Source organism: Adiantum capillus-veneris, chromosome 30, assembly GCF_014529385.1.
Source record: "Adiantum capillus-veneris isolate H3 chromosome 30, ASM1452938v2, whole genome shotgun sequence".
Taxonomy (NCBI): domain Eukaryota; kingdom Viridiplantae; phylum Streptophyta; class Polypodiopsida; order Polypodiales; family Pteridaceae; genus Adiantum; species Adiantum capillus-veneris.
In genome coordinates, this window is record NC_140960.1 from 20,883,099 (window position 1) to 20,889,186 (window position 6,088).

The 6,088-nt window shown below is 43.7% G+C and overlaps 1 pseudogene; it reads left to right on the forward strand.

The window, feature by feature from the left end:
- The first annotated feature begins 1,854 nt into the window (after nucleotides 1–1,854).
- On the forward strand, nucleotides 1,855–2,418 carry LOC147417636 (large ribosomal subunit protein uL23 pseudogene; annotated as a pseudogene).
- The last annotated feature ends 3,670 nt before the right edge of the window (nucleotides 2,419–6,088 follow it).

Consider the following 6,088-nt stretch of genomic DNA (forward strand, 5'->3'; position numbering starts at 1 on the left):
GGGGTGAACTGGTATCTTTGTATTGAAAAGTTAAGGTCTCTACCACTAAGATAGATCTCATGACTTGAAATTAGGTTTTACTGAAATTTGTTTTTAAAAGCATGTTTATAGTGTTTTTCATCAAGCTTATAAAAGAAATGTTTTATTTGATTTGGTTTTATAAAATTGTGGTCCACGTAAATACATTATCATGCCAATTTCATTAAGCATTGTTGTCAAAGACAAGGAGTGACATTGCCAACATTGAAGTGTTCAAAATCTAAACGTATAAGATTAAAAGGTTGCAACATCTAGAATTTGAACTTGGTCATCATTGTTTCAATATGCATCCAAGCTAGTGCAAATTAGAGAGAGAGAGAGAGAGAGAGAGAGAGAGAGAGAGAGAGATGCAAATTGGCTAGAGAGTGATAGAGGGAGAGAGAGAGTATGCCATTTCTCACATATCCTCGTTTACTACAATGTTGAATTTCTTTGATGAATCTAAAAAATATCAAATTGTAATCTCATGCTAGGTTTATACAAGCCGACGGTAGAGAGAGGCACAAGTGTGTGCATCTTGCATGGAACGCATGGATTGAGCAAAAGAATCATAGGTTTTCTCCAGACCCACCGTTGCTTGGCCAATCCCCTCCCTCCCTCCTTGGAAAAACTCGGTTACAAGGCACTTTTCAGTGCAAAACGCGAGCGGCACAAGTCGAACCATGATCTGTGCGTGCTCAACATGTTGCCACTGAAGTGTGGCTGCTGGGTGAGTATCATTCCCGCAATTACATTGTTGTTTTGTGCTTCTAGCTTGTGTGAACAGACAACCGGTAGAGGCAGTCAAGAATCATTGAGCTTTGTCGTCGGGTTCATTTGAACCGAGCCTCATTGGAAGGTGAAAATACTTTAGATTTTTACATAAGTCTAGATTGTTTGACAAGTTTGTTATAAAAAAACATGCCAATTAAAATGGTCTCTTGGAAAGGGTGGGGTCCCAAACCAAGGTAGCGTCAATCTCTTTCTATCTGCACAAACATGCATGCTAAAGAGAGGAAGAGTCTTGAGAAAGTTTGAAACACTTAGAGCCGAGTCGCGTCTGGGAGGAGTGGGGACAGTGGGGTTCACATATTTCTACTAATACTCGGTCGCACTCCATCGCCAAGGCAAGTGCCGGGATTTTTGTATTCCCACTATAGTGTATTGAAAAGGTAGGGGTTAAGCGAAGTTTGCGTGGATTTGACCTGCGCAGCTAGTAGATCTGTTGCGTTCGCCTTCAATTGCACGTACATCTCCACTTGCCACCTCCTCGTCCCGTACTACTGTCTGCGCTCAAACCGAGCCAACCAATAGATCTTTAATATCTTCAAGTACTTGGCGTTGGGTGCGACCAGGGAGTTAGTGGGAATAGACTTAATACACCGCTATTTATTTGGGAACCCAGTACCCCTCGGTGCGACCGAGCTCTTAAAAGACATGAGTGAAAAAAAACTGTCTGTAGCTGTCCGCGCCTAGAGACAATTTTTTTTTTCATTCATGCTCTTTGAAGTGTTCAAAATCCCTCGGCTTCTTTGCCTCTCTGTAGCCATTAGCGCCGAGCCGGCGCGGACAGCTACAGAAAGTTTTTTTTCATTCATGCTCTTTGAAGTGTTCAAAATCCCTCGGCTTCTTTGCCTCTCTCTAGCCATTAGCACCGAGAGAGAGAGAGAGAGAGAGAGAGAGAGAGAGAGAGAGAGAGAGAGAGGCTCGGACAGCTAGAGACAATTTTTTTTTCATTCATGCTCTTTGAAGTGTTCAAAATCCCTCGGCTTCTTTGCCTCTCTCTAGCCATCAGCGCCGGGGGAGAGAGAGAGAGAGAGAGAGAGAGAGGGCCGCCATCGCAAGGGACTGCTGATACTACGAGCGGCTATGGCTCCTCCCAAAGGTCCAACAGGTAAGTTTGACCCCAAAGCCCAAGCAGCGAAGGCAGCCAAGGCCCTCAAGACCAATGTCCACCTCAAGAAGAAAACCCGGAAAGTGAGAACCTCGGTTACTTTCCACAGGCCCAAGAATTTGAAGAGGCTCGTACCCCCAAATACCCAAAGCTCAGTGCACCCCATAGACAAAGACTTGACCATTATGAGGTATTGAAGTTTCCCCTAACTACAGAATCAGCCATGAAGAAGATGGAAGACAACAATACCCTTGTATTTACTGTCGATGTGCGAGCTGATAAGAAGAGAATCAAGGATGCAGTGAAGAAGATGTATGACATCCAAACCAAGAAGGTCAACACATTGATACACCAAAGGGGCAAAAAAAGGCTTATGTGAGGTTGACTGCTGATTATGATGCTTTGGATGTTGGCAACAAAACTGGAATTATCTAAGTGATTATCAATCATTGGTAGTGGAGAATATGTAGCTTTAGGATTGGTTGAGATTTGAACCTCGAGCCTTCACTGACAGATAGTTTGTATGACTTTGTTGTAAGCTGCTTTGGTTACCAAAAAGAGAGAGAGAGAGAGAGAGAGAGAGAGAGAGAGAGAGAGAGATTTTCAATTGGTGAGAGAGTTAGCAACAGCCTTTTCTCTGAGCTTCCGGAATAGCTTACGGACGCGCTACTCTACCCCTCCTCCCTCCTTCATAGAGCTCTTCCTGTTTGTTATGTTTTTTTGGAGTCGGACAACCATCCTTGCCAGGCTTGCCTTTCAGACAACTGTCCTTCCAGCCTAGTCCTGGTCTTCTTTCTTCAGAAACCTGGGAAGGCGCCAGCCCGAGTCCCTCATGATCCTTGCCCCCTTCTAGTCTTAGATTGAAAACCCCATTAGGGGTGCATCCCCACAAGTGGAGCTTCAATTTATATCACTCAGGTGCATCTTGATAGTATTCACTTGAGAGAGGGAGTTGAATCAACCGGATATTCCTACAGTGGCCGACTCTCAGTCTTTGCCATTGCTTCTCCTTGTCCAAGCACAATAGTGCTACTGCATGCACTCCTTGGCCAACTCTACCTCTTAGACATGATGCCAACTCTAGCTGAGCTATGGATATATCGCCTCTCTGTTGAGCATCACCTCTGAGCCGTGCTAGCAATCGTTGGCTCACCACGTCCCATGCAACAAGCACATAAGACCAGGGAATGTCTGCTGATGGTTGTCTTGTTGAGGAATCGACTGAAGTATGCCTTGATCTATGGTGAAGTGGTTGCCATTGTGATGCAGCGACTCATCTCTATGGATGGGAAAGTAAGGACGGACAAGTGTTACCCTGCTAGGTTTATGGATGTTGTGTCCATTGCAAAAACCGGAGGGAACTTCTGGTTGCTTTAGGATAGCAAGGGAAGATTCACTTTGCACTCCATCAGCCTTGAAGAGTCTAAGTACAAGCTATGCAAGGTCTGAGTTGCTTGCTTCAGTGAGAAGGGGATTCCCTACATCACTACATTTTATAGGTGCACCATTGGCTATCTAGATCCCCTTATCAAGGCCGATGACACCATTAAAATTGAAATTGAGACTTGAAAGGTTGTAGAGTTCATCAAGTTTGACATTGGCAACATTGTTTTGTTGATGATAAAATTTACTAATTGCGTACAAACACTTGCTCGGGTTTGTGTTTGCTCGAAAAAACTCGCCTCTACTATACTCTCTCTCCCCTCTTTTTCTATATGTCCATGGCTAGCTAGAGAGAGAGAGGGAGGAAAGGAGGGAGGGAGACATCATGGGAGTGTGATCTTTATAGAGAAAGGGATGGAGGTAGATCGATCAAGGATTACACAAGGGAGGGAGGGAGGGAGAGGAAGAGAGGGAGCAAGTGAGAGAGAGGAAAGAAGTTAAAAAGACAAGTGGAGGCAAAGGGAGGGATAGAGCAATAGAGGTACATAACAACAAAGAACATATAGATGAGATCGAGGTAAATCAAGTGTGGTTAGAGAGAGAGAGAGAGAGAGAGAGAGAGAGAGAGAGAGAGAGAGAGAGAGAGAGAGAGAGAGAGAGAGAGAGAGAGATTATTACGGGAGGGAGGGAGGGAGGGGCAGGGGGGGAATGGGTGAGAGAGAGAGAGAGAGAGAGGAAAGAAGTAGGTTAAAAAGACACATGGAGACCAAGGGAGGGACAAAGCATCAAACGTACCTAATGGGCAGAGGACATGGCGGTGATATTGAGTGAGTAAGTGAAATCAAAGGTGGGTACAATGTGTGTGTGTGTGTGTGTGTGTGTGTGTGTGTGTGAGAGAGAGAGAGAGAGAGAGAGAGAGAGAGAGAGAGAGAGAGAGAGCAGGGGGAAATAGTTTGTGAGAAAGAGGTGTGGAGGCGAGAGAGGGAGATAGAGCAGAAGAGTGGATAGGTGGAGGCGGGGAGGAAGAGATGGTGGAGGAGAAGAGTGGATAGCTTTGGTAGCCAACAAGGGTGAAAATAGTGGTGACCAAGGAGGCGTGGAGGAGGAGAGGGTAGAGGAGAAGAGCTGATGGCTTTGGTGGCCAATGAGTGCGGCAATGGTGGTGCATCGATGGCCCCTCTCCCCAAAGAAAAGCTTGATCCAAAGCTCGCTTTGACAAGCTTGCTCCATATCCTAACTCTGTTCCACCCCACTCTGTGTATTCTGTGTGTGTGTGTGTGCATATGCACCGCATTTGCACATCCCTTCTATTGGTATCAAAGCGTAGGTCGATTGCAGGGAGCACGGTGGTGTCGAAAGCTTTGAGGCAATAACTTGCTTGCACTCGATGGTGGAGAAATTATGAAAGGTTGGAAGCTTTGTGAGAACAAAATGAGAGCTTGTGAGCTTAGCTAAGAGTGATGTATGTATAATGGAAGCTCATATTAGAGTGTGAAAGATAGTGTGTAAGTGAAGGTGCTACCCTATTAAAATTTGTGTACGTAGCAGCACTATTTTGCAGATCGTTTTTCTCCTTTAGAATGCAAATTTGAAAATTCTGGCTACTCTTTCCCTACGTTTTGATGTGGTCTACAACTTTGTTGAAGAAACTTCTTACATATTGTTGTGCTGATATTTAGGTCAGATTGACTGTTTACAGGAAATTTCAAATTTTAAGTTTTGCGTAGTGTGCGAGTATGATGCACTTTTTGAAGCACGATAGATGTTGACAGTTGGGTGCATAAATTCATAGAATGAAGATGCAATTTGAGCTTGTGCAAAGCTTGATGTTTGAAGTTTTTTTGGTAGATTTGGGTAAAGAGTCACGGAGGCGTTTACACATCATCAAAGTGGTATCTGGAGAGATGCAAATTTTTGAGCTTACAGGTGGTGGTTCTTTCACAGGTTTTGGCATACAAATTGTCTTTGGACTCATCTACTTGGCATGCAGTCGACATAGACATACTTGTGCTCGTCTCTGAGGTTTCAAAGATTTTTGGGCAGCCATTGTGGTATGGTCTTGATGTATGGTCTTTGCAATTTTTGAGAGACTTTGTTCTCTAATCTTTTTGCATGGCCTCATTGTAGGAAATTTTGGCATTGATTTAATGCTTCCATTTATGGTCATTGGTGGAAAATTTACGTATGGTTTGGAGCATGGTTTATGCCCATTTTCATGCATTTCTGCGAAAACTTTTGAGTGCGATGAGCTCTCTTGAGGGTGTTTTTTTCACATTGATCGAATCTTTTGGATTGCACTCCTTTGGCATATGTGTATGTGCGGACACTCCGTTGATGTACATTGAGTGCATATTGCCAATTGTATGTGACATTGTGGAACCATTTTTGACGTTTCTACTCATTGGTGTTGAGTAGTATTTACTAGTTTATGGTATTGAGTTCTTTTTTGGAGATTATTGTGGTTGAGGTTTACTCCCACTTTGCCATACTGTTGATTGACAATTTTTTGGTCATTTTGTTGTGGTCAAGATCATCTCCCACTTTGGTATCTTGGATATGCTTTCATGGTTGAGATTTGAGTTGATTTTATGCACCTCGTGCAAGGGAAACTCTATCCGTTTTTCTCAAATTCTCACCATGCTTTGTGCGTATCTGCAACTTACTCTCTGATGGTTTGGTGGTCAAGTGTGACTACCACTTTTGATCAAGTTTTCACTCTCACCTTGAAAATTTTTGTTAGTTCAAACACAAATTTAGTGTTCTTGTATCCACTCTCAGAGGAGTGAGAGTATG